Source organism: Oncorhynchus tshawytscha, linkage group LG16, assembly GCF_018296145.1.
Source record: "Oncorhynchus tshawytscha isolate Ot180627B linkage group LG16, Otsh_v2.0, whole genome shotgun sequence".
Classification (NCBI taxonomy): domain Eukaryota; kingdom Metazoa; phylum Chordata; class Actinopteri; order Salmoniformes; family Salmonidae; genus Oncorhynchus; species Oncorhynchus tshawytscha.
This window is the reverse complement of record NC_056444.1, coordinates 49,137,139-49,161,967: the sequence shown is the minus strand read 5'-3', so window position 1 is coordinate 49,161,967 and position 24,829 is coordinate 49,137,139. Positions and strand designations below refer to the sequence as shown.

The following is a 24,829-nucleotide window of genomic DNA, read 5'->3' as shown; positions in this document are numbered from 1 at the left end:
AGTTTTTCCCGTAGCCCTTTACACCTGTATACTGGTTGAAAACGTCAGATTTGGACACTGATAAGTTCCTAGATTGGAACGCAGTGGCTGTACAGTAACATGCTATACATGCTGTCAGAGCTCAGGGTCTCTGCTTCACAGAGCTGTATCGGTTTTGACTGACCGACGTTCTAAACTTGAGCTGAAAATTAAGAGGGCTCAAAAGTATTTTGAAAGATGAGACGTGGAGGATAATAAATACCGCTTTGATGTCATACAAGCAAGCCAAACACCCGTGAGTCCAAATGTGCATTTCACATTTCCCATATCATAAAACTCTGGGATGCAGGGCTGTGTTCCAAACAAAACAACTACAAGTGTGCTTGCTCCAGTTCCTCAACGGCACAGCCTGGAGAGCTTCAAAAAAGTACCTTGTAGTTGAAGAATCTTCTTTGAGTCATAAAAGCGTGTTGAAATTACTTGGGAACTATGCACGTTTTGGAGAGGTGTGTGGCTACTTGGAGACATCAGTTTGACATCTCACTCAAAACTTTGTCATTGTTCGTCAACTTTGTCATTTGTCATTGTCTTCTGTTGCACCTACCCCAATTTTTTCCAATACTATTATTATGTTACTGAATGTGTCCAGAGTATTTTCAGATTTAGTTAGCAACAAATATTGCAAAAAGAACAGTAAATGTAAAAATGTACATAAAATCAACAATGTAACGTTTGGATTCAGTCGTGTCAGGTGAACTGTTGTGTCCTCACCTTTAATCTAATCATTTTCCAATAATCTCCAAACTGTTCGCTTTGAATTGCTACCGTGGTTACGCATACGCTTTCCATATTTCTTGTGTAAAACATTTCAATGTAGCCCTATCCATATAGGCCAATTCCCACAAGTGTAAAGGGTGAAAGGCCCAATGCATTCAAACAGTAGGTTTCTCTGTGTTTTATGAGAACACTATGAAAACGAGATAATACTGTGAAATTGTGAACATTATGAGTGTAAGAGCAGTTTGAAAAGGCCACCTGAAATCTCAGCCTGTTTTAGTGGGATGGAGTTTTGGTCTGCTTGGTAACATCCCCAGGTTGTAAATAGTGTTAATAACTAGTTAACAGCTTGCTTTCAGACCACTCCCTGACAGTACAAGCTACATTTTTTGCTTAAGAAATGTATCTTTGCTAACAACGCTATTTTTTGCTATATTTGACCATTTCTATTGAAAACAATCCCCATACGGTACTTAATTGTTACCCAGATAGGATTTGATATGGAGATAAAAACAGATACATTGGACCTTTAACATTCTGTGCTAGGGGGCAGAGTAGAGCCATGCTGTGGGTACCTGGATAGGGACTCACTGTACAGAAGCCATACAGTAATGAACTACACAAGGAATCTGACACTGAAATGGTATTTTCCTTGCCATGCAATAAAAGTGGCGCAGGTCTACTGACATTTCTACGGTTGACAACATCTCCAGGAAATGCACCTAACTCTCTAGATGGGAATTTCAAAGTACACGGATACCTCACAGTGGACCAAGATTATACCGTAATGAATATGTGTACCGATAGCATACAATCTACCCTTCCCCCGCCACATCTTTCTCTCCCGCTCCCCCTCCCCCTGCTAGAGATGAAACTGTTTTCAATTCCATATCACAATTAGTGAGCAGGATTATCACGGTTATCAGTATTATCACAGTATTGTTCAAATGTGCTGGAAATGTTCAAAAAGTACTAATACACACACTGAAATCATTTCACCAAGTTTTATATTGAAAACCAACAAACGACAAATCAAATTAGCAGCACTGTGCACTTTTTTGTGGGCATAAACACTAAAGTAACAACATTAAAGATGGCACCATGTGGCCATGACAGGTAGAAGTTCCCCTAGCACAGGTTCAAATGAGCACAACCTTAAGTAAGCAAACAAAATCAAATAAACAACTAATACAATTAGCAGCACTCACTTTGTAGTGAGGCACGGCAACCTTCATCAGCCTCAGAAAGCCAGGCCTCTCAACAATTTGAAATGGCATCACGTCCTTTGCAATGTAATATGAAAGGGCTACAGTTGAGGTCTTGAGCATTTTTGTTGTTGTTGTTGTTGTTGTTGTTGATGTGGGTGCATAAGCAGCCTGCCTTTTTAAATGCTTGCTAGAGTGTCTGTGTCACAACTGTAGACGAGGAGGGACCAGTAGCATCACTGGGTTTGCCTGCTGCACGTCCATCTCTGTAAACAAGGGAATAGCAAATGTATTATTATTATTACATTATAATTTCACAAACACACACAAGAGTGTGTGAGTATATGCAATGACCCCATGCACAATTTACATAAATTCAAATGAGTCTTAAGACTGTGATAGTAATCGCAATGTGCCCAACAATTGACATAAATACAGGAGCTTTGTATAGGAGTCTATAGTGGTTCTCCTGCTGGAACAGTTGTAGAAACAAGTCGACGTCTACCGGATTTTAAATGAACAAAATATATTGGTTGGGTAAAACTACATAACGTGTTATCGTGTGTAATTGGCGAATAGAGTTTGCAGACACACGACGCATACAACAGCAGAACAACGTGTAGTGTTTTTACAAGAGTTTGCAACACTGAAAGCTTCAGTTACCTGATTGACAAGTTATTAGCAAGTCAGACAGACAAACCATGACATGTTCCCCCCATTCCGATGTCCCCACATCATGCATTGAGCTAAAAGTTAACTTACCTTGCATTCGCTATAAAGTAGTGGGGTGGTGGTCATGAAGATTGACCCAAGAGATTTGAAGTGTTGCGCCCTTTCGCAGCGATTTTTTTGGGGTTGTTGTTCTGCAGACAAGGTGATCATCTTCGATGAAGTTTCCCCTCAACACTCTTGTGAAAGGACCACACTTCAGATGTGGTTCCTCTTGGAAGGCTGAAAAATCTCCCGAGTGCTGTCACTGCCTTCCGTCATGTATTCACATAAAACAAAACCCACGTTGCATGCTGCGCCTGCGTCAGACCGGGTGCTAAATTTGGTTGATGCTGGACAGTATTTACCGCCAGTTTTTCCAAACCGTGGCAATCAAACACGGTTTTTAATGATAATTCAAATTTGATACGGTAATACTAATCGTCGGGAATTTTACTGTGGTTGATCGGGAAACCGGTAACCGTTTCATCCCTACACAGCTCTCTTTCTTTTATTCTATGATGGCTTCCATACAGATTCACAGGTCATACTGTGGTCAATGACAAAGTGTGCTTCTCATGGGCTGAGATGTGCAGTTAAATCATTATAATACCTTACATACACCTGACCTTGTATGGAAATACACAGTATCCATGCATGCACTCCTGCAAACACCCAAATTCACACCCACGCGCGTCCACACATGCACACGCACACCAACAACAGCAACATTAACATTCCCTTTGGAGGCATGCTGATCCTGTTTGTGAAATCGTGTTTCCTCCTGTTCTCATCCCCTCATTGACCACCTCATATGTTTTACAGCTTGCTTTCTGAACTCCTTACACTTTAAACAGGCATTTTTTTTATGTGTCCTGTGCATGTCACACTGTCCCCAGAGTGTCCCCAGCTGCAGTGTGGGAAAAACCACTCCCCTTTGACCCGACGAGAAGCAGTTTCCTTTAAAGATGGCCTCTTCTTCACAGCACACTGCGTGAGAGAGAGAGAGAGAGAGAGAGAGAGAGAGAGAGAGAGAGTAGAAACCCTCCACCCTCTACTGCTTTTGGACACAAACACAGGCTGGCCGCATGCCAACAGGAAACACTGTGATGTCACACCCTATGTGGAGACCCTAAATTAGCACAGACAAGTTGTTATGGTGCTAATGAGGCAGAGAGGGTTAAACAAGGTCACCCCAATCTATACCACATCTTTCCATTGAGGTATAAGAGAATGTATTTTGCCAAATCTCCACATCTTTCTTTCTCTCTTATGCTCTCCCTTTACTTAATATGAAAGTGATTCTATCCTTGTAAATATTTGAATCATCCTGAAATAGACAGTCGGGGTGCCACATCATTATGCAGGTGAAGCCTGCCTCCTACTGGGCAGAGACAGTAACACATGTAGGATTGGTTTGAACGACTTCAATTGATTTCAGTTTACAGCAAAACATACAACCATATTAGTTTCCACACTTTAAAAATATTCCTCCGCCCAAGAATATCTGTAGAGTTTCCGAAGATACTCGCACTCAAACCAAAAAAGGACAAATCCAAAGAGGCCGAGATGCAAAGATATACTTAATTTAATCCATGCTCGAAACAATACAAAGCTGAAAGTGCACAGTGCTAAAAAGTGAGGAGAAAAAAAGCACTTTTAGCACTTTTTTGCAATGTGCACTTTCAGCTTTGTATTTTTTTAAGCACGGATTAAATTAAGTATATCTTTGCATCTCGGCCTCCTTGGATTTGTCCTTTTTATGGTTTTCTCACGCACCTGCTGCCATTCATTCTAACCCTCAATACAGGCTTCCTCCCAAGAATATTACACAGAAAGGGATGAAATCCCACCAAGCCCAAAATATGTGTGCATTTCGTCAAAGAAAGTCAGTTGGTGGCTAATACCCCCTGATCTCTTAATCCACATCTGACCCATGAATGAACTTTGAACTCTCCCTGACCTTTCCGAAAAACAAGTGCACAGGTGGATATGCAGAGTTTTTACACCAAAGACGGAAACAATTAAAACAGGAAGAATTAAAGAAGAGAGAAATATACCAGGAACGTGGAGAACATGGGGCAAGGGGGAGCAAGAGATATAGAATGAGAAACAGTCATGAAAAATTGAGAGGCGGGAATATATGTGACCTAAGGGAATGGGGTGGAGACTGGGAGGGGTGAAGGGGGTGAGAATAGAACAAATAGAATAGCATACAATTGACAACAACAGATAACATGGAAGACAGGGGGATGTTGAGGGGAGGAAGGATGTGGTGGTAGTGGAGGGAGAGAGAGATAGTAAGGGAGGGAGCGAGGGGAGGGAGTGAGGGAGAGAGAGATAGTAAGAGAGGGAGCGAGGGGAAGGGGTGAGGGGGAGAGAGGGAGAGAGAGAGAGAGAGCTGGAGAGGACAGATATGGGCCACAGTGACATTAGGCAGATGGCTCCTAGCACTCAGCTCTGTTTACATTACTCTCACTGTTCAAGCAAAAACAGCCCGGAGAGAAGAATGAAACCTGGTATGTGTGTGTGTGTATGTGTGTGTGTTTACTTAAGTGGTCTGTGTGTACAGGTGAATGTATGCTGCCTGTATGTGTCTAGAGAGTACTGTATGCATATATGTGAGGGAGAGTTGACATTGCCTGTGTGTCTTCTTGCTTGTGACAGAGTGTTGTCTGTGTGTATAGTTGTACTATACGGTATGTATGTAGGATCACAGGCCAGGCCTAATTGCTTGCTTTTCTCAAGAGCGAGAGAGCCTGCAGGTTTACACGACAGCACACACATGTACTGTTCAGGAGCTCCACTCAGCACCATCTACCTGTTGTGGGCCTACACCTGTCCCGGTCTACACACACACACACACACACACACACACACACACACACACACACACACACACACACACACACACACACACACACACACACACACACACACACACACACACACACACACAACCTTATATTGTCCACGCCACAATACAGTAGGACATACTACTATTGTCTATTAATCATTTCCTGTAGTCAAATGACCTAGTGGCCTCATGTTATTAATAATTTTCATATTTTCATAATTAATAAACAGTATGTCTTTTTTTAAATGCCAAAAAAAACAGTGTTTCTATGACAAACAGTTTTGTCATATTTCAGTCCTCTGTGATGTATATAAAGTGTAATATTGTGTACGCAAACTCAAAATTGAATTACTATTCCAACTCTATATCTGACATGGTACAGGTGTCTTTCTTTTTTATAAAGCCCGTCACGAGATGCATACTTTTGTTTGAAAGTCGATTTCTTCAAGGCGACCGAGAAGCACCGAGAAGCATTGTTTGTGAACCGGATTTAGCCCACTGCGGTAAAAAGTCTATTACATAGTGATTAGGAGGACCCTCTAAAACAATAATAGTTGTAGTATCTCAGGGGGTACAGTCCATACTTCCCCCAGTGACACACTGAGGACAGCCAGCCACTCTGTAGACAGAGAACCTAATCCTTGGTTATCAAAATGGAGTTACGTAAACCAGTAGTCCCTGATTTAGACGGGAAAAAGAACAGCAGCAACAGCAGCAATGACAAAAACAGCACAGGATACATTAAAATGCATTTAAAAAGCCTCTAAAAGGCTTAGTGTGGATGGGCAGGGTCCATCAATAAATGACCAAATGACTCAATTAATACGCAGTGGAATAAAAGGCTGATGGACTCCAGTGATGACCTGAGATGCCAAAGAGTCTACAGTCTACACCTGTCCGTCTAAAACCATACAGAATCTGGTTTTGTTCCTCACAGCAAGAGAACATTCCAGTTGACATGCAGTTAAGTTTTGAATTGGTGCATATTGTTTTGTTCAGTAAAGAAATCCAAAAATGCATTGTTGCAGCTCTCAAATATATATATATATATATTGAATTTATCCTGGAAACCTCATAATCTTGTTTGATTGAATTGCACCTAAACCTCTTTAAGCATCGTGGCATAAACAAGAATGCATTCTTATGTGGATACACTGAAACATACACAATCAACCACAAGCAATTCACACCCAGTCCCCCAGCCCAGGCCATGCTCCACCACGCTGAACTCCCTTCCTCTCCTCTCCTCCTTGAACCCCACCACAGCTCCCCCTGCTCTACATCTGCTCTCCCTAGCCATCATCACCCTGGAGGGCCAGATGAAGATGAGAGTGAGTTAATGGAATATCCAGGGGGTTTATTTATAAGTTCGGTTCCTTTATGATGGATTTAGCTCACCGGTCATTTACTTTACCAGGAAGTCTATGCTCTGGCCCCAGTGTCTATAAACATCGTATTTTAAGGCCAGAGGAGATCCTTTCAACACATCAGTTCCACCAGGGAAACAATTGTACTTAGAAGGAGAGAGAAAGTCAGAATGTATTTGGAGAAAAGAGACAGCTGCGAGAAGAGAAAGACACAGAAAGAGTGAGCTCCTTTGCATAGCATCATCTTATGCTAAATAGCGCCTTTCGAATAGTGCCACAGACCACACTTGTGTCCAACATACTCTGCTAATTTGTCTAGAATCCCTTTTCTAGTTGCCCATTACAAGTCAACCAAGCATTGCCCGAGCCCAACATCTTATACCTTATATGATTTATGGTCAAACAGGTTTCCTTTGGGGAACGCTGGCGGTGACCTAATCTCAGAACCCAGAACCAAATCGTACGCACGCTAAAGCTAGCAGCTGACTATTCTTTTAACTTCTGTCACCAGAGATTATGTGTGACCTAAAACTGTCCTGAACTGAGAAGGAGGACAGGGTCTATGTGGGGCCTCGTGCTGCTTATAAAGGGCGTAGAGGCACATATAAGCAGAGTTAGAAAGTAGTGCTGAGTGATAATGTTGTTTATTTTTTGGTTATTAAATAAATAAAACTAAACAACTAAACCACAACCGACCGACGTCCCACCCCCCCAATTTTTCTAAAAAATAAATTGTGAGCCCATTGTGTGCCGTTTCTCTAGAGAGAAATCAAATTATTCATGAGAGAAATCAAGTCAATAACTATGTGGGACGTTGGGCTTAAGCAAATATTCAACCTAGTTCACCACAGAAATGTGGTAATGAACTACAATGACCATGATCCACTGCGCCTGTTCTTTCCTGCTCGGACAGAGACGGACACAACATGTAATCTGATTACAAAAACTGTAATGTTACATTACCTGTTACAAAACATTGTAATCGGATTACATATACTTTAGAAAAAACAAATTATTACTTCTTGGATTACTTTTATATACAGGAAGGAGGTTTGCAAAAAATATATACATGACACCTTTATGTTTTCTCAATGACATTCAATTCATTCCACTTATATTTTACATTTTAGCAGATACTCTTATCCAAAGCGATTTACAGTTCCCAGCAAGGACACATATGGTATAGTAGCACTGCAGCAGGCTCATCCCTCCCCTCTTCCTCCCATCCTGCCCTCCTTCTTCCCCCTTTACAATATTCAGCCAACACCCAACACCCAACACTGAGGAACCGATCACAGCAGGGTGCTAGGAGCTCGGAGTGTTTGTGTGCGTGCATGTGTGTGTGGACGTGTTTGGACCAGACTGGGGAAATTTTGTTAGTCCCCACAAGGTCAAATACTATTTCTAGAGGGTTTAGGGTTAAGGTTAGAATTAGTGTTAGGGTTAGAATTACATTAAGGTTTAGGGTTAGGAGCTAGGATTAGTTTTAGGGTTAGGGTTAGGAGCTAGGGTTAGGTTTAAGGTCAGGTTTTTGGGTTAAGGTTAGGGTTAGAGTTAGTGTAAGAGTATGGGTTAGGGGTTATGGAAAATAGGATTTTGAACGGGACTGAATTGTGTGTCCCCACAAGGTTAGCTGTACAAGACTGTGTGTGTGTGTGTGTGTGTGTGTGTGTGTGTGTGTGTGTGTGTGTGTGTGTGTGTGTGTGTGTGTGTGTGTGTGTGTGTGTGTGTGTGTGTGTGTGTGCGTGTGCGTGAGCGTGTGTGTGTGAAACCAGCAACCGGTGGAAACATTTGACACTTGAGCTCGCTTCTCCGAGCATTCCCCCTCACACCTACTTCCCTTGGGTTACTAGCTGTGACTGTGAGCATGTGATTGTCTCCATGTGCGAGGTTGTTGTTGACTGTTCAGTTACAATCCCAAACAGTAAGTCCCATTCGTTAGCTCCTCCCACGCTCTCACACAGACTGAGGTATACAATATTCAAAACAAAAGACCAAAGAAACATGGAAACACCATATAGTCGACGCGGGCAGGAAAAGGTCCTTAAGTCATTAACTTAGGTGGAGCAGATAATAGACCTTGATGACACTGATGATGATTACACTACTAATGATGGTGATGTTTAAAAAAAATAATCAATATCCCTCTGTCCTCTTCCCTTCTCTGTAACCCCAGGGCTAAAGGGTTGTGGTTAGCATTAGCCCTCGATGTGGCGAAGGCCAGTGCCTCACACCTTGGAAGACTCTGACCTGTCAGAGACGCTAGCACCACACAAGGTGTTCACTTAGCAGGCATTGCCCACATTCCACTGGCTCCCTCCAAAGACCTGCCACCCACTACCCAGGAGGGGTCACTGAGGGTACAGGCCTGGACCTTGAGAGTTAGGGTGGAGGGTACACTGTAACAGGATAAACTGTCAATTATACGGTAATGCTGATTATTTTCAGCATTATTATGTTGCCAGTTTGGAGGCCTTTGTTAAGGCCTCTAGAAGTGCAAGTGATATAAAACACAAAATATTAATTGATATGCTGTAATGTGTAAACACATTACTATAGCAACCAACCTGCTAGCACCAATCCCATTAAATTACGGTAAAACACTGTGAAATCTCCCATCAATGAATTTCATTAATTGATTAATTAATTACAATTACGGTAGCATGTACTTGTTTACAGTACAATACAGTCAATGATATGGTATATTACGTTGTGTCATTACACAGTACTTGCTTTGATACTATATTTAGATTACAGTAGTGTACTGCAATATGAAATACAATAACTTACTTGCCACTTTGCTGCCTGTAAGTTACTGTCAAAATCACAGCAACAGTGTACAGGCTAGGGCCTGGAGAGGGAGGGTGGAGGATGCAGACCTGGGTCTAGAGAGGGAGGGTGGAGGATACAGACCTGGGTCTAGAGAGGGACTGGGTCTAGAGAGGGAGGGTGGAGGATACAGACCTGGTCTAGAGAAGGATTGTGGAGGATACAGACCTGGGTCTAGAGAGGGAGGGTGGAGGATACAGACCTGGGTCTAGAGAGGGAGGGTGGAGGATACAGAACTGGGACCTCTAGAGAGGGAGGGTGGAGGATACAGACCTGGGTCTAGAGAGGGAGGGTGGAGGATACAGACCTGAGTAGAGAGGGAGGGTGGGATACAGACCTGGGTCTAGAGAGGGAGGGTGGAGGATACAGACCTGGGTCTAGAGAGGGAGGGTGGAGGATACAGACCAGGGTCTAGAGAGGGAGGGTGGAGGATACAGACCTGGGTCTAGAGAGGGAGGGTGGAGGATACAGACCTGGGTCTAGAGAGGGAGGGTGTTGGGGGCTCAGGCTAGCAGCTAGCTATCCCTGTTTGGGACCACAATCACTGACTTTCATTCACTTTTTGTTTGTTCACTGTACCCAGAACTAGAACTAATCACTGTAATCCAGAACCAATCCTCCTGGATCATCAGCTTCCTCAATCCAACGCCGCGATCATGCATTTTCCTACATTCTATCCACAACAATCTATGCAGCCAGGAAAAACAAAGGGGCTGCCTTCTACATGCAGAAACCTGAGGCGTCTTAGAGACCGAACAGCCTGGCTTTACAGTAGGACCCTCAGAACTCTATTACTACTGAGGCCATTTTCAAGACATGGACATGTAAGCACTAGGTGGGAAAAGTCCATTTAGTGGGACACAACTATACAGGAAGCGGAGAGGAGAGCTGCAGTGAATTTATAAGTCCATTTTCCCAGTGGGAACAGTGACTGATGGGATATTATTGCTGAAACGGGGCCAGGGAGAGAGCAGTCGGAGCGCTTTGGCCTTTCTGAAGCGTCTGGAAGTCCTTCAAACATCTGTGTTAGATCAGTCTGAGAGAGAACTAGTGACAAAGCAGAACATGAATCATTCTCTATGAGCTTTGCCTAATGTCTACCTGTATGTGTGTGTATGTGTGTGTGTGTGTGTGCGTGTGTGCGTGCGTGCGTGCGTGCGTGCGTGTGTGCGTGCACGATTGTCTCTCTTTTTCTTCAGCTATTTCTCTCTCAGTTTTTCTGTTGACTTTTCTTCATCTTCCCCTTCTCTTTGTGTTTCTCATTGGCTCCCTTTTTCTCTCCCTACCAGTCTCTCCCTTTCCCTACCTACCTCCCTCCCTCTTTCCCTCCCGCTGTCGTGCTAGGAAGGCATCTGCTGGGTTTGTGTACTCAGCCTGGACTCCATGTCTACACAGTTCTCTCCCTGCCCTTATCTGAAATAGCCAGAGCTGTATGGACAGATAGAGGGAGGACCTGCCTATTCCAGTTCTGCCTGTCTTCCAGTGATGGGGGGGAACAAAATTGATACAGTTACATATCGGGGTCCTATGTTTAACAATATATTGTATTGTACCTTTTTGACAATATCGCAATATTATGCTTGCGCTAGTTGGCTATAACTGCACCAAAATGCTAGTATTTGTCCTTCATAGGTTGTTCACCATCTTCTTTTTTAATTGTATTTATTTTACTAGGCAAGTCAGTTAAGAACAAATTCTTATTTTCAATGACGGCCTAGGAACAGTGGGTTAACTGCCTGTTCAGGGGCAGAATGACAGATTTGTACCTTGTCGGCTTGGGGGTTTGAACTTGCAACCTTCCAGTTACTAGTCCAACGCTCTAACCACTAGGCTACCCTGCCACCCCCAAATAGGGAGTCAATCTGTTTTCAGCACTTTTATTTCCATAACTGATCAAAACTCGTTTTCTAAGGAGCTGTCTCATCGAATCGCAATAAAATCCCAGTATCGAATCGCAATACATATAGAATCGAGAGAATCGCAATACATGTGGTATCAGTATCGTGACAATATCGTGTCGGGAGGTGCCTGGCAATTCCCATCGCTACTGTACTCTGCACCACCGTTTATCGGTGCAGACTAATCTGTCCACAAGAGATTAGCTGCTGACTGACTAACTAGTTGTCACGTGTGCTCCCTCTCCGGCCTCCAGGTCACCAGGCTGCTCGTTCTGGCGCACACCTGTCACCATCGTTACGCACACCTGCACATCATCAGACTCCCCCTGGACTCCATCACTTCCCTGATTACCTTCGCTATATATATATGTCACTCCCTATGGTTCCTTCCCCAGGCCTCATCGTTTCGGTTTCAGTTTCATGTCTGTGCGTTGTTCGTGTTTTATTTCATTAAAATACGCACTCCCTGAACTTGCCTCCCGACTCTCAGCGCACATCGTTACACCAGTTTATTATTACCCCCTTTTCTATCAAGGCCTCACAAACTCTCAGCGCCATCATTCAGAATCTGAGCCATCGAACAGGTCTGATGATAATAATACTAATGTTGGAACACCCAAACAAAACCTCCAGGCCAAACCATTATCAGAGTGAGGGGGGGTCGGGTTACAGGCTTACAGCCGCCCACACAGTTCCTACTCCTCGGGGCTTGAAAAAACAGTGAGCTTTCACAACGCCCCGGAAGCATCCAAAACGTGCAGCCTCACAAGCCCCTCAGCTGGCCGACCGCAGATAAGCTTCTCTGAACCAGACAAGCGACGGGCAACAACAACAAAAAACACCCTGTGTGTCCCTCTCCCTCCCACCCATTGCCCCCAATCTCCACTCAAGTGTCCTCTCCCCCAGCCATAGTCCATTCTACATTTGGACTGGTGCCACGTCGGCACAGCTTGCTTACAGCCCAATGTACTGTTCCTATGGCCAGGCCTGTGGATGGCAGCCGCAGTTAGCCGCCATTTTGTCATTTGTGTGGTAGGGGAATAAAGTCGTAGAACAGCCCGACCACTAACGTAAACCATTACCCTTGTCTTAACCTTCACTCGCTAATTCTGCCATTCGGATGGTAAAAAAACTGAGGTTACTAAACAAGAATGGTACAGGCTCAGAATTTGTCACCAGGCAAGTATGCCTATACGGTATCCTTTTCCACAATCTGATGGAAAGGGGGGACAAAAAATGTCCCCCCCATGCTAAAATGCAACAACAACTCAACTGTATATACCGACATAGCCTACTGGGTCTTGACGACATGAGTTGTAGTTGTTTCCATGGCAACCGCCGGACTGAACTGAACACAAGCACCGAGAGAGACACATGATTGGCTAGTGGTGGTGGTGCCTTTTTTTTTTGTTCCAGTCATTCTCAGATGTGATGCTAAAACGATGATTCCTTTCTCATGTTGCTCATTGGTCCTTGTCTGCTCTAGGGGGAATGTTGCAAAGATCCTAGAAAAGCTTGCTGCTCCAAAGGAATGAAAACAACAACTTTCATAAACAGCAAATATCAAATGTGTGAAGTGCCAAGTGTAAAAACGAGACACTAGGTGTATTCTCACCAGCAGAAACCCTGTATATCTGTGTATATGTATAGATCAGTGTGTAATATCTCTTGAAGAATCCCCTGACACCCCTCAAAATGACGAACACAGTCAGCTCAGAATCCTGTCCAGGCAAAAGGAATGAAACCTTTTCCTCAAACTCTGAAAAAACCCACTGTTGTGTTCTTGTGATCCCCAGAAGACGTGCTGGTAAGGATGAGAATCTCAGTGTGACAGGTAGCTTTGTTAAAATGCTGCTGTGGTGTTAAACGCACAAATAATTTATCGGGGTGACTGTGTGGGAAGAATGTCGTATTCTCCTCCTTCAATTGCACAGCCTCGCTACCTTATCCTCCTCCACTTCCTCCTGCTCATCTTCTTCCTCCTCCTCATCCTCACCCATCTCCACCTCCTCCTGCTCCTCTTCCTCCTCCTCACCCATCCCCACCTCCTCCTTGTCCTCCTCTACCTCCTCCTCGTCCTCCTCCACCTCCTGCTCCTCTTCCTCCTCGCCCTCCTCCTCTACCTCCACCTCCTCCTCCACCTCCTCCTCACCATCTTCCTCCTCCTCTACCTCCACCTCCTCCTCCTTTTTCTCCTCTTCCTCCTTCCTCGTCCTCCTCCACCAGGTATCTTGTTCTATCTTGTTCTACACCCGAATGGCTGTTCAGGGGTTAAAACCTCTGATGACCTGTTCTACACTGCTGAATAGGATGCCATGGGTTAAACAGTGTTTCCTTTAATGTTTCCCTTGTCTAGGGAAACATGGACCTTGGCTTCCCCGTCAAGGTCCAAGATCATACATGTAGGCCTCCTGCTCAAGACCCATTATCGAAAGCTTAATATGGGAATATTCAACAATATTTGTGGGTCATATATTATGAAACACTTAAAAAACACTCACTTATACAATATCTATAGAAAAACAATTACACTTGAGACATCCAGACAGTTGTTAACACAGTGAGACGCTACAAGTACTTATTTTCCACTTAATTTGTCTAATGAAAGAAATATACTTTTTTAACCATGTCGTGAGGAGTCAAACAGGCCTGAGAAACATTCTGTCTGTCTGTCTGTCCGTCCGGCTGTCTGTCTGTCTAAGTGCCATGGAAAAAATGACCAGCATGTTTGACTTTGTGTGTTTACGTGTAGTACCTGTGTATGTGTGTGTGTGTGTGTTTGTGCACGTGTGTGCTTGTGCATGAGGGAGAGTGTGTGTTAGTGCGTGTGTGGCGTGCTAACGCACGCATTGCTGTGAGTGGGAGTGTGTGCATACAGAGAGGAATAGAGTGAGTGGCTGATATGACGCAGACTCTGATAAGACTGTTCCATGTGACGCAACACAGCGGTTAGCAGAAACGCCTGGGGCTGGTTATTTTTAGGAGGTCTCTGACCTCTCTCAAGCCCTATATCAACAATGTTCACCCGCTACAATACACCAAACCTGCTGTGTCATGGACTCCTGAACAGTCAAGATATATCTATTACAGTATTACAGTTTCAACCACAACACCTTTCTTAAAACAATTAAAAACAAGAAATAAAACTACAAAGACCAGCAAAAATGTACATAGTCAGTTACAGTTCCACCACTGTCTGTGGTGGCGGACACACATTGACAAGAACCCTGCCAACTTTTCCAATGTTTACATCACAACAATGAATCACACAACTATTACGACAATCTCTCACAATCTCTCAGTGAGATGGTTCCCATTAATGAGCTCCAAGAGGTTACACACACCACACACACACCACACACACACACAGAGGAAAATGTGTTGGCCGTCATGTTCCTAAGGAAAAACAAAGAACGGCATTTCTGACAAAGCCCTTAATGAGAGCCCTGAGGGAGGGTGTCAACCAACAGAAACCAGGGGTTGTGTTCTGGCCCTGTGTGTGTGTGTGTGTGTGTGTGTGTGTGTGTGTGTGTGTGTGTGTGTGTGTGTGTGTGTGTGTGTGTGTGTGTGTGTGTGTGTGTGTGTGTGTGTGTGTGTGTGTGTGTGTGTGTGTAGTTAATTGATTCCAGCTGGGAAAAGAGAAGACTGTGGATTACTGAGAGAGAGAGAGAGAGAGAGAGAGAGAGAGAGAGAGAGAGAGAGAGAGAGAAAATAGGGGGGGGTGAGTATTTTCTAATTGAATGAGGCTTACTTCCAAAATGTTTATTTGGTTGTTTACAATAAAAACACAGAGAGAGGAGGAAGAAGTTTAGGCCTATTTCGCTGGTTTTGACACCAAAAATAGTCAAACATAAAAACGAGACTACACTACACACAGAAGCGATAAATGCTAGTGACACTGCCGGCACGTGCCGAAATGTTATCCATAGGACATATTTGGTTCTAAATGCAGCATCCTTCAGGTCTACATTTAGACCTCTTGCCCTGTTACACAATATGGATTTACGATGCCCCACCAGTAGCAGATACCATCAGTGGTTATATTGTGCTCTCTCTCTCACTGACGTCTCACTCACAGGAGGCTTGTCTTAGTTCATTTGAGTCTGCTATCAACAACAGCTGGCTACAGTGAGCTTCATGACCTTTCATGACCATGTGTCTTTCACTCGGCTACAGTATGCTAGCTGTTGCGTCATGATCGGTTAGACACTTTACTGATCAGTCGGGTCATCTTCGACTCCCAGAGTCCACGGGCCACGGTCACTTCATTGTAACAGTTTTTCGTGCTACAAGGTTCAAAGACTTAAGGGCCACATCCCATCCCTCAGCCTCAATCTTTATCCTATGCCTCCGAGGCGGTCCAGACGATTACGCCCTGAATTTAGTGGCTATGATTCAGCTAAAGGTACTAGCCTAGCATCGGGTTGCAAAGCTACCGGTAACTTTACCAAAGTCTTCAATCATTTTGGTAATTAACATAATATATGGCAATGTAGAGTATATATATAAAAAAAAGTCTGTGGAAACCCCTTCAAATGAGTGGATTCAGCTATTTCTGCTTCAGCCATTGCTGACAGGTGTATAAAATCGAGCACATATCCCATAGACAAACATTGGCAGTAGAATGGCCTTACTGAAGAGCTCAGTGACTTTCTACGTGGCACCGTCATAGGATGCCACCTTTCCAACAAGTCAGTTCGTCAAATTTCTGCCCTGCTAGAGGTGCCCCGGGTAACTGTAAGTGCTGTTATTGTGAAGTGGAAACGTCTAGGAGCAACAACGGCTCAGCCGTGAAGTGGTAGGCCACACAAGCTCACAAAACGGGACAGCCAGGTTGCTGAAGCACGTAGTGCAATAAAAAAATTGGGTGTCCTCGTTTTGCAACACTCACAACCGAGTTCCAAACTGACTCTTTAAGCAACTTCAGCACAAGAACCTTTCGTCTGGAGATCCATGAAATGGGTGCCATGGCCGAGCAGCCTCACAGATCACCATGCGTAATGCAAAATGTCGGCTGGAGTGGTGTGAAGCTCATTGCCGGTCTCTGGAGTGATGAATCACGTTTCACCATCTGGCAGTCCGACGGTCGAATCTGGGTTGGCGGATGCCAGGAGAACGTTACCTGCCCCAATGCATAGTGCCAAATGTAAAGTTTGGTGGAGGAGGAATAATGTTTTTTTATGGTTTCGGGCTAGGCCACTTAGTTCCAGTGAAGGGAAATCTTAACGCTATAGCATACAATGACATTCTAGACGATTCTGTGCTTTCAAGTTTGTGGCAAGAGTTTGGGGAAGGCCCTTTCCTGTTTCGGCAGGAAAGGTCCATACAGCAATGGTTTGTCGAGATCGGTGTGGAACAACTTGACTGGCCTGCACAGAACCCTGACCTCAACCCCATCAAACACCAATGGGATGGCCTGCGAACCAGGCCTAATCGCCCAACATCCGTGCCCGACCTCACTAATGCTCTTGTGGCTGAATGGAAGCAAGTCCCCGCAGCAATGTTCTAAGTGGAAAGCCTTCCCAAAAGAGCGGAGGTTGTCATAGCAGCAGAGGGGGGACCAACTCCATATTAATGCCCATGATTTTGGAATGAGATGGAATGAGATGCTCATACTTTTGGTCATGTAATGTATCTTAACTTTTTTTTATTTTTATAACTTCAACAATTGTATTTGTATATAATATAATTGTTTCATATCAACAGTGACATTATTTTCAACTATTCCGCTGCAACTCGTCCAACTATAAACTTTTTTCACAACGGCCACCAGCTTGATGGCAAAACATTTACCACAAGTACACGTTGGCCTAGTAAGATAAGTAAAAGTGTGTAAAAAAATAAATAAAGGATATTTCATCCTGAAACCCTCATATTAAAACACCAATGGTATTCACTAAGTTGATGGTTTATATTTAGGATAATGTTTTACAGCTTTGTCATTTCCATTTTTTTATTTAAAAATCATATTTTGAATTATTATTTCATATATTTGACATGTGATAAGGCCACACAGAGGGCCAGAGATAATTACAGACCTGTGATAATCGGATCCGGTCTGTAATACCAATTTGTTTCAAGCAGACCACCATAGTCCCCGTGCTCAAGAACGCCAATGACTCTCGCCCCAGTAGCACTCGCATCTGTAGCCATGAAATTCTTTGAAAGACTTTTCATGGCTCACATCAACACCATCATCCGAGAGACCCTGGACCCACTTCGATTCGCATACCGCCCCAACAGATCCACAGATGACGCAATCTCCATTAGAGGTTGGCCGATTAATTAGGGTTAGGTTTTTAAGTTTTCATAACAATCGGTAATCGGCATTTTTGGACGCCGATTACATAGCAATCCACGAGGAGACTGCGTGGCAGGCTGATCACCTGTTACGCGAGTGCAGCAAGGAGCCAAGGTAAGTTGCTAGCTAGCATTAAACTTATCTTAGAAAAAACAAATCAATCAATCTTAACATAATCACTAGTTAACTGCACATGGTTGATGATATTACTAGGTTAACTAGCTTGTCAATTACTAGGTTAGCAATACGGTGCCTGTTAATTTATCATTGAATCACAGCATACTTCGCCAAACGGGTGATGATATAACAAAAGAGCATTCACATCAGGGTATATGCAGCAGTTTGGGCCGCCTGACCCGTTGCAAACTGTATGAAGACCATTTCTTCCTAACAAAGACAATAATTAATTTGCCAGAATTTTACATAATTATGACGAAAGGTTTATTCTTTCAGTGAAATACGGAACCGTTCCGTATTTTATCGAACGGGTGGCAACCCTAAGTCTAAATATTGCTGTTACATTGCACAACCTTCAATGTTATTTTTTCGAAATGATTGTTTCCGGATTTGACCATATTAATGGCCTAAGGCTCGTATTTCTGTGTGTTTATTATATTATAATTAAGTCTATGATTTGATATTTGATAGAGCAGTCTGACTGAGCGGTGGTAGGCAACAGCAGGCTCTTAAGCATTCATTCAAACAGGACTTTCCTGCGTTTGCCAGCAGCTCTTCACAATGCTTGAAGCACAGCGCTGTTTATGACTTCAAGCCTATCAACTCCCGAGATTAGGCTGGCAATACTATAGTGCCTATAGCGATGAGCAATGAGTCAAGATAGTAGCTACTAACAATTGGATACCACGAAATTGGGAAGAAAAAGGGGTAAAATAAAAAACAAAATAAATAAATAAATAATAATACATTTTTAAAACTTCTTAACTAGGAATATTGAAGACTCATGTGTAAAGGAACCACCGGCTTTCATATGTTCTCATGTTCTGAGCAAGGAACTTAAACGTTAGCTTTTTACATAGCACATATTGCCCTTTTATTTTCTTCTCCAACACTGTGTTTTTGCATTATTTAAACCAAATTGAACATGTTTATGATTTATTTGAGACTAAATTGATGTTATTTGTGTATTATATTAAGTTAAAATAAAAGTGTTCATTGAGTATTGTTGTAATTGTCATTATTACAAATATATGTATAGAAATCGGCCGATTAATCGGCAGTGGCTTTTTTTGGTCCTCCAATAATCGGTATCGGCATTGAAAAATCATAGTCGGTCGACCTCTAATCTCCATAGCACTCCACACTGCCCTCACCCACTTGGACAAAAGGAATACCTATGTAAGAAGGCTGTTCATTGACTGCAGCTCAGCATTCAACACCATAGTCCCCTCCAAGCTCATCACCAAGCTCAGGATCCAGCAACTAGATCCTGGACTTTGGGACGGGCCGCACCCAGTCGATAAGGGTAGGCAACAAGACATCCGCCACATCAACACGGGGGCCCCTCAGGGGTGTGTGCTTAGTCCCCTCCTGTACTCCCTGTTCCCCCACGACTGCGTGGGTGAACGACTCCAACGCCATCATCAAGTTTGCTGATTATACAACGGTGGTAGTACTGATCACTGATGACGATGAGACAGCCTTTAGGGAGGATGTCAGAGACCTGGCAGTCTGGTGCTAGGACAACAACCTCTCCCTCAATGTCAGCAAGAAAAAGGAGCTGATTGTGGACTACAGGAAGCGGAGGGGCAAGCACACCCCCATCCACATCGATGGGGCTGTAGTGGAGTGAGTCAAGAGCTTTAAAATCCTCTGTGTCCACATCACCATTGTCCAAACACACCAACAAGGTCATGAAGAGGGAACAACAATGCTCCTTCCCCCTCAAGAGGCTGAAAACATTCGGCATGGGCCCTCAGACCCTCCAAAGGTTATACAGCTGCACCATTGAGAGCATCTTGACTGGCTGCATCACCGCTTGGTACGGCAACTGCAAGGCATCCAGCTGCAAGGCGCTACCGGGGGTGGTGAGTATGACCCAGTACATCACTGGGTCCAAGCTCTCTACCATTCAGGACCTCTATACCAGGCGGTGTCAGAGTAATGCCCCAGAAATTGTCAAAGACTCCAGCCACCAAAGCCATAGACTGTTCTCTCTGCTATCGCAAGGAAAGCGGTACCAGTGCACCAAGTCTGGAACCAACAGGTTGCTGAACAGCTTCAACCCCCAACCCATAAGACTTCTAAACAAGACTGCTAAATAGCTCATCAAATAGCTACCTGGACTACCTTGCTTCAACCTTTTTTTGCACTGACTCTCTTGCACTAACTATGCACACACACACTGTATTCTAACCACACGCACTGACAACCCAACACACACATACACAACATGTGCACACATGCATACTGTCGACACACACACACTTTCACACTCACCACATACTCTGCTGCTACTGTCTATTAGCTATCCTGTTACCTAGTCACTTTACCCCTACCTATATGTGTAATGTGGTGTGTGCTGGTGGCAGGGAAGTCAGGCGCAGGAGAATGAACTTGGTTAAAAAACGGAGCTGTTTAATAAACATCAAAACCTCCGAAAACCAAAGTATACAAAATAGCAAATAGAGGGTTCAAAACCCGTCGCCCACCAGAAATAACAATAAACACCTACATACTGTACAACAAACAATCTCCGACCAGGACATGAGGGGAAACAGAGGGTTAAATACACAACATGCAATTGATGGGATCGGAACCAGGTGTGTAGGAAGACAAGACAAAACCAATGGAAAATTAAAAATGGATCAACGATGGCATAGACCGCCAAACACCGCCCGAACAAGGAGAGGGACCGACTTCGGCGGAAGTTGTGACAATATGTACAGTACATACAGTGCATTCGGAAAGTATTCAGATACCTTCACTTTTTCCACATTTTGTTACGTTACAGCCTTATTTTAAAATTGATTAAATAAATTAAATCTATGCACAATACCCCATAATGGCAACGCGAAAACAGGTTTTTCAAAAAATTTTGCAAAGGTATATAAACAAAAAGAATACCTTATTTACATAAGTATTCAAAGCCTTTGCTATGAGACTCGAAATGGAGCTCAGGTGCATCATGTTTTCATTGATCATCCTTAAAATGTTTCTAAGTACAACTTGATTGGAGTCCACTTGTGTTAAATTCGATTGATTGGACATGATTTGGAAAGGTACAAACCTGTCTATATAAGGTGCATGTCAGAGCAAACACCAAGCCATGAGGTAGAGGGGAGTTGTCCTTAGAGCTCAGAGACAGGATTGTATCGAGGCACAGATTTGGGGAAGGGTACCAAAAAATGTCTGCAGCATTGAAGGTCCCCAAGAACACAGTGGCCTCCATCATTCTTAATTTGAAGAAGTTTGGAACCACCAAGACTCTTCCTAGGGCTGGCCACCCGGCCAAACTGAGCAATCGGGGTGAAGGGTCAGAGAGGTAACCAAGAATCCAATGGTCATTCTGACAGAGCTCCAGATTTCCTCTGTGGAGATGGGAGAACCTTCCAGAAGGACAATCATCTCTGCTGCACTCCACCAATCAGGCCTTTATGATAGAGTGGCCAGACGGAAGCCACTCCCAATAAAAGGCACATGACAGCCCGGTTGGAGGCACCTAAAGGACTCTCAGACCAAGAGAAAAGATTCTCTGGTCTGATGAAACCAAGATTGTACTCTTTGGCCTGGATGCCAAGTGCTACGTCTGGAGGAAACCAAGCACGGCTCATTACCTGGCCAATACCATCACTACGGTGAAGCATGGCGGTGGCAGCATCATGCCGTGGGGATGTTTTTCAGCGGCAGGGACTGGGAGACTAGTCAGGATCAAGGGAAAGATGAATGGAGCAAAGTACAGAGAGATCCTTGATGAAAACCTGCACCAGAACACACTGGACCTCAGACTGGGGCAAAGGTTCACCTTCTAACAGGATAACAATCCTAAACACACAGCCAAAACAACGCAGGAGTGGCTTCGGGACAAGTCTCTGAATGTATCATGTGGTAACCAAAAAAGTGTGAAACAAATCAAAATATATTTTACATTTTAGATTATTTTAAGGAGCCACCCTTTGCCTTGATGACAGCTTTGCACACTCTTGACATTATCACGACCAGCTTCATGAGGTTGTCACCTGGAATGCATTTCCATTAACAGGTGTGCCTTGTTAAAAGTTAATTTGTGGAATTTCTTTCCATAATGAGTTTCAGCCAATTAGTTGTGTTGTGACAGGGTAGGGGTGGTACACAGAAGATAGCCTTATTTGGTAAAATACCAAGTCAATATTATGGCAAGAACAGCTTGATTAAGCAAAGAGAAATGACAGTCCATCATTAATTTAAGACATGAAGGTCAGTCAATCCGAAAAATTATTCAAGTGCAGTCGCAAAAACTATCAAGTGCTATGATGAAACTGGCTCTCATGAGGACCTCCACAGGAAAGGAAGACCCAGAGTTACCTCTGCTGCAGAGGATAAGTTCATTAGAGTTAACTGCACCTCAGAAATTGTAGCCCAAATAAATGCTTCAGAGTTCAAGTAACAGACACATCTCAACATCAGCTGTTCAGAGGAGACCATGTGAATCAGGCCTTCATGGTCGAATTGCTGCAAAGAAACCACCACTAAAGGACACCAATAATAAGAAGATACTTGCTTGGGCCACACCTCCAGGCTGTGTAAGGGCTATTTGACCAAGAAGGAGAGTGATGGAGTACTGCATCAGATGACCTGGCCTCCACAATCACCCGACCTCAACCCAATTGAGATGGTTTGGGATGAGTTTGACCGCAGAGTGAAGTAAAAGCAGCCAATAAGTGCTCAGCATATGTGGAAACTCCTTCAAGACTCTTGGAAAAGCATTCCTCATGAAGCTGGTTGAGAGAATGCCAAGAGTGTGCAAAGCTGTCATCAAGGAAGCAGAATCTAACATATAAAATATATTTTGATTTGTTTAACACTTTTTGATTACTGCATGATTCCATATGTGTTATTTCATAGTTTTGATGTATTCACTACTTTTCTACAACGTAAACAATTGTAAAAAAAAAAAAAAAATTAAAAACCCTTGAATGAGTAGGTGTGTCCAAACTTTTGACTGGTACTGTATGTAAATGGGTTATTTCAGTTTTGAATTTTTAATATATTTGCAAAATAAAAAAATAAAAAACAGTTTTTGCTTTGTCATTATGGGGTATTGTGTGTAGATTGATAAGGGAAAACATAACAAAATGTGGAAAGGGTGAAGGGGTCTGAATACTTTCTGAATGCACTGTAGCTACCTCAATTACCTCGTACCCCTGCACATCGACTCGGTAGTGGTACATAAGCGTTGTTATTTTTACTCGTTATTGTTATCCGTTATTCACTGTGTATTCATTCCTTGTGTCATTATTTAGATTATTATTATAGATTTTTTTTTAAATCTTTAACTCTGCATAGTTGCATTTCACCGTTAGTCTACGCCTGTTGTTTACGAAGCAGTTGACAAATGAAATGGGATTTGATTTGCAGCATCCAAAAGGGCCTACTAGATGTCTTGTGATAAATTACACAACGTCTTTGAAAGATACTAAAATTCTGGTAGTTTATTGGTAAACTTCTAAAGTTTCCAGTAATATACCCTCCCTTTGTAACCGTAGTCTAGCATTTGGGGGTATGGTTTGGCCTGGAGACGCCCTGAATTGGCCTTTACCTCCCCAGACAGCAGTAAAGCTATTCCAGGATTTTCATAAAGCCTGAATAGCAATTATTACAGTGTTTAAAAACATATACGAGTTGCATTGGGATTTTCACACACACGTGCACGCACACACAGCAGCTACCCACTAAGGTCTTTACATTGAACCCTCCATTATTGTAAATGGAAACAATATGTGCAGTCCCTTCAACCTATACAGAAATGCACACATGTACCCACGCACATGGCACAGGCACACAAAACACACACATACATACACAAACACACACATTACATTTTTTTATCACTTTGGTACAAGTATGTGGTAAAATTTCACAGCTCTTAGTACAAAACTCAAAACAGATCATTGAAAAGGCTGTATTTTCAAAACTCTAAGCACATTTTCAATTGACTAAGTACAACACACAAAATCACACAGTGACCTTTTCACCAAACCTAATCAGTGTTTCATCTAGAAATTCCTTTCATATAAAGTAATTGCCTTTCAAAGTGCAATGCTCACAATACTTTTCATATGATTCTCTTCTCATTTGTTTCAATACATTTGACCATCACTTAATCCAACAGTGCTTAATGGTTAACCACTTAACTGTTTGGTAAACCTATAGACTTTCAACTGGTTTGTCTACTATACATGGATTTTGAGAACTACAGAAATAGAATGTGTGTTTGTAAAGTATAAACATCTATGATACATGATAACCCTACATAATGACTACTCGTTATTGCTAATTGATTTGGTCATCATATAAAAGCAGGTATGTGAACACTTCCAATTTCTTTCAACGTGGAACAGGATAGACAGCAAGGGAGAGGAGGAAATCAAAGAGCTCGTGTACAAGGGGCCCGTCAAAGAGGTGGGCATGGGCCCTTTCAAAGAGGTCAAAGAGGTCAAAGAGGTGGGCATGGGCCCTGAAACAAAGAGGTCAAAGAGGTGGGCATGGGCCCTGTCAAAGAGGTCAAAGAGGTGGGCATGAGCCCTTTCAAAGAGGTCAAAGAGGTGGGCATAGGCCCTGAAACAAAGAGGTCAAAGAGGTGGGCATGGGCCCTTTCAAAGAGTTCAAATAGGTGGGCATGGGCCCTGTCAAATAGGTCAAAGAGGTGGGTATGCGCCCTGTCAAAGAGGTCAAAGAGGTGGGTATGGGCC

The 24,829-nt window shown here is 43.3% G+C and overlaps 1 protein-coding gene and 1 long non-coding RNA gene across 2 annotated transcripts in view; both read right to left on the bottom strand.

Annotated features, from left to right (window-relative positions):
* LOC112215797 (adenylate cyclase type 6-like) overlaps positions 1-24,829 on the bottom strand; it is a 48,558-nt gene that overhangs the window by 9,189 nt on the left and 14,540 nt on the right.
* On the bottom strand, positions 1,747-4,170 carry LOC112215798. Its single transcript, XR_002948256.2, has 2 exons — positions 2,724-4,170; positions 1,747-2,227 (listed from the first exon to the last, which is right to left on the bottom strand). It is a non-coding gene; the product is annotated as an uncharacterized LOC112215798 (long non-coding RNA).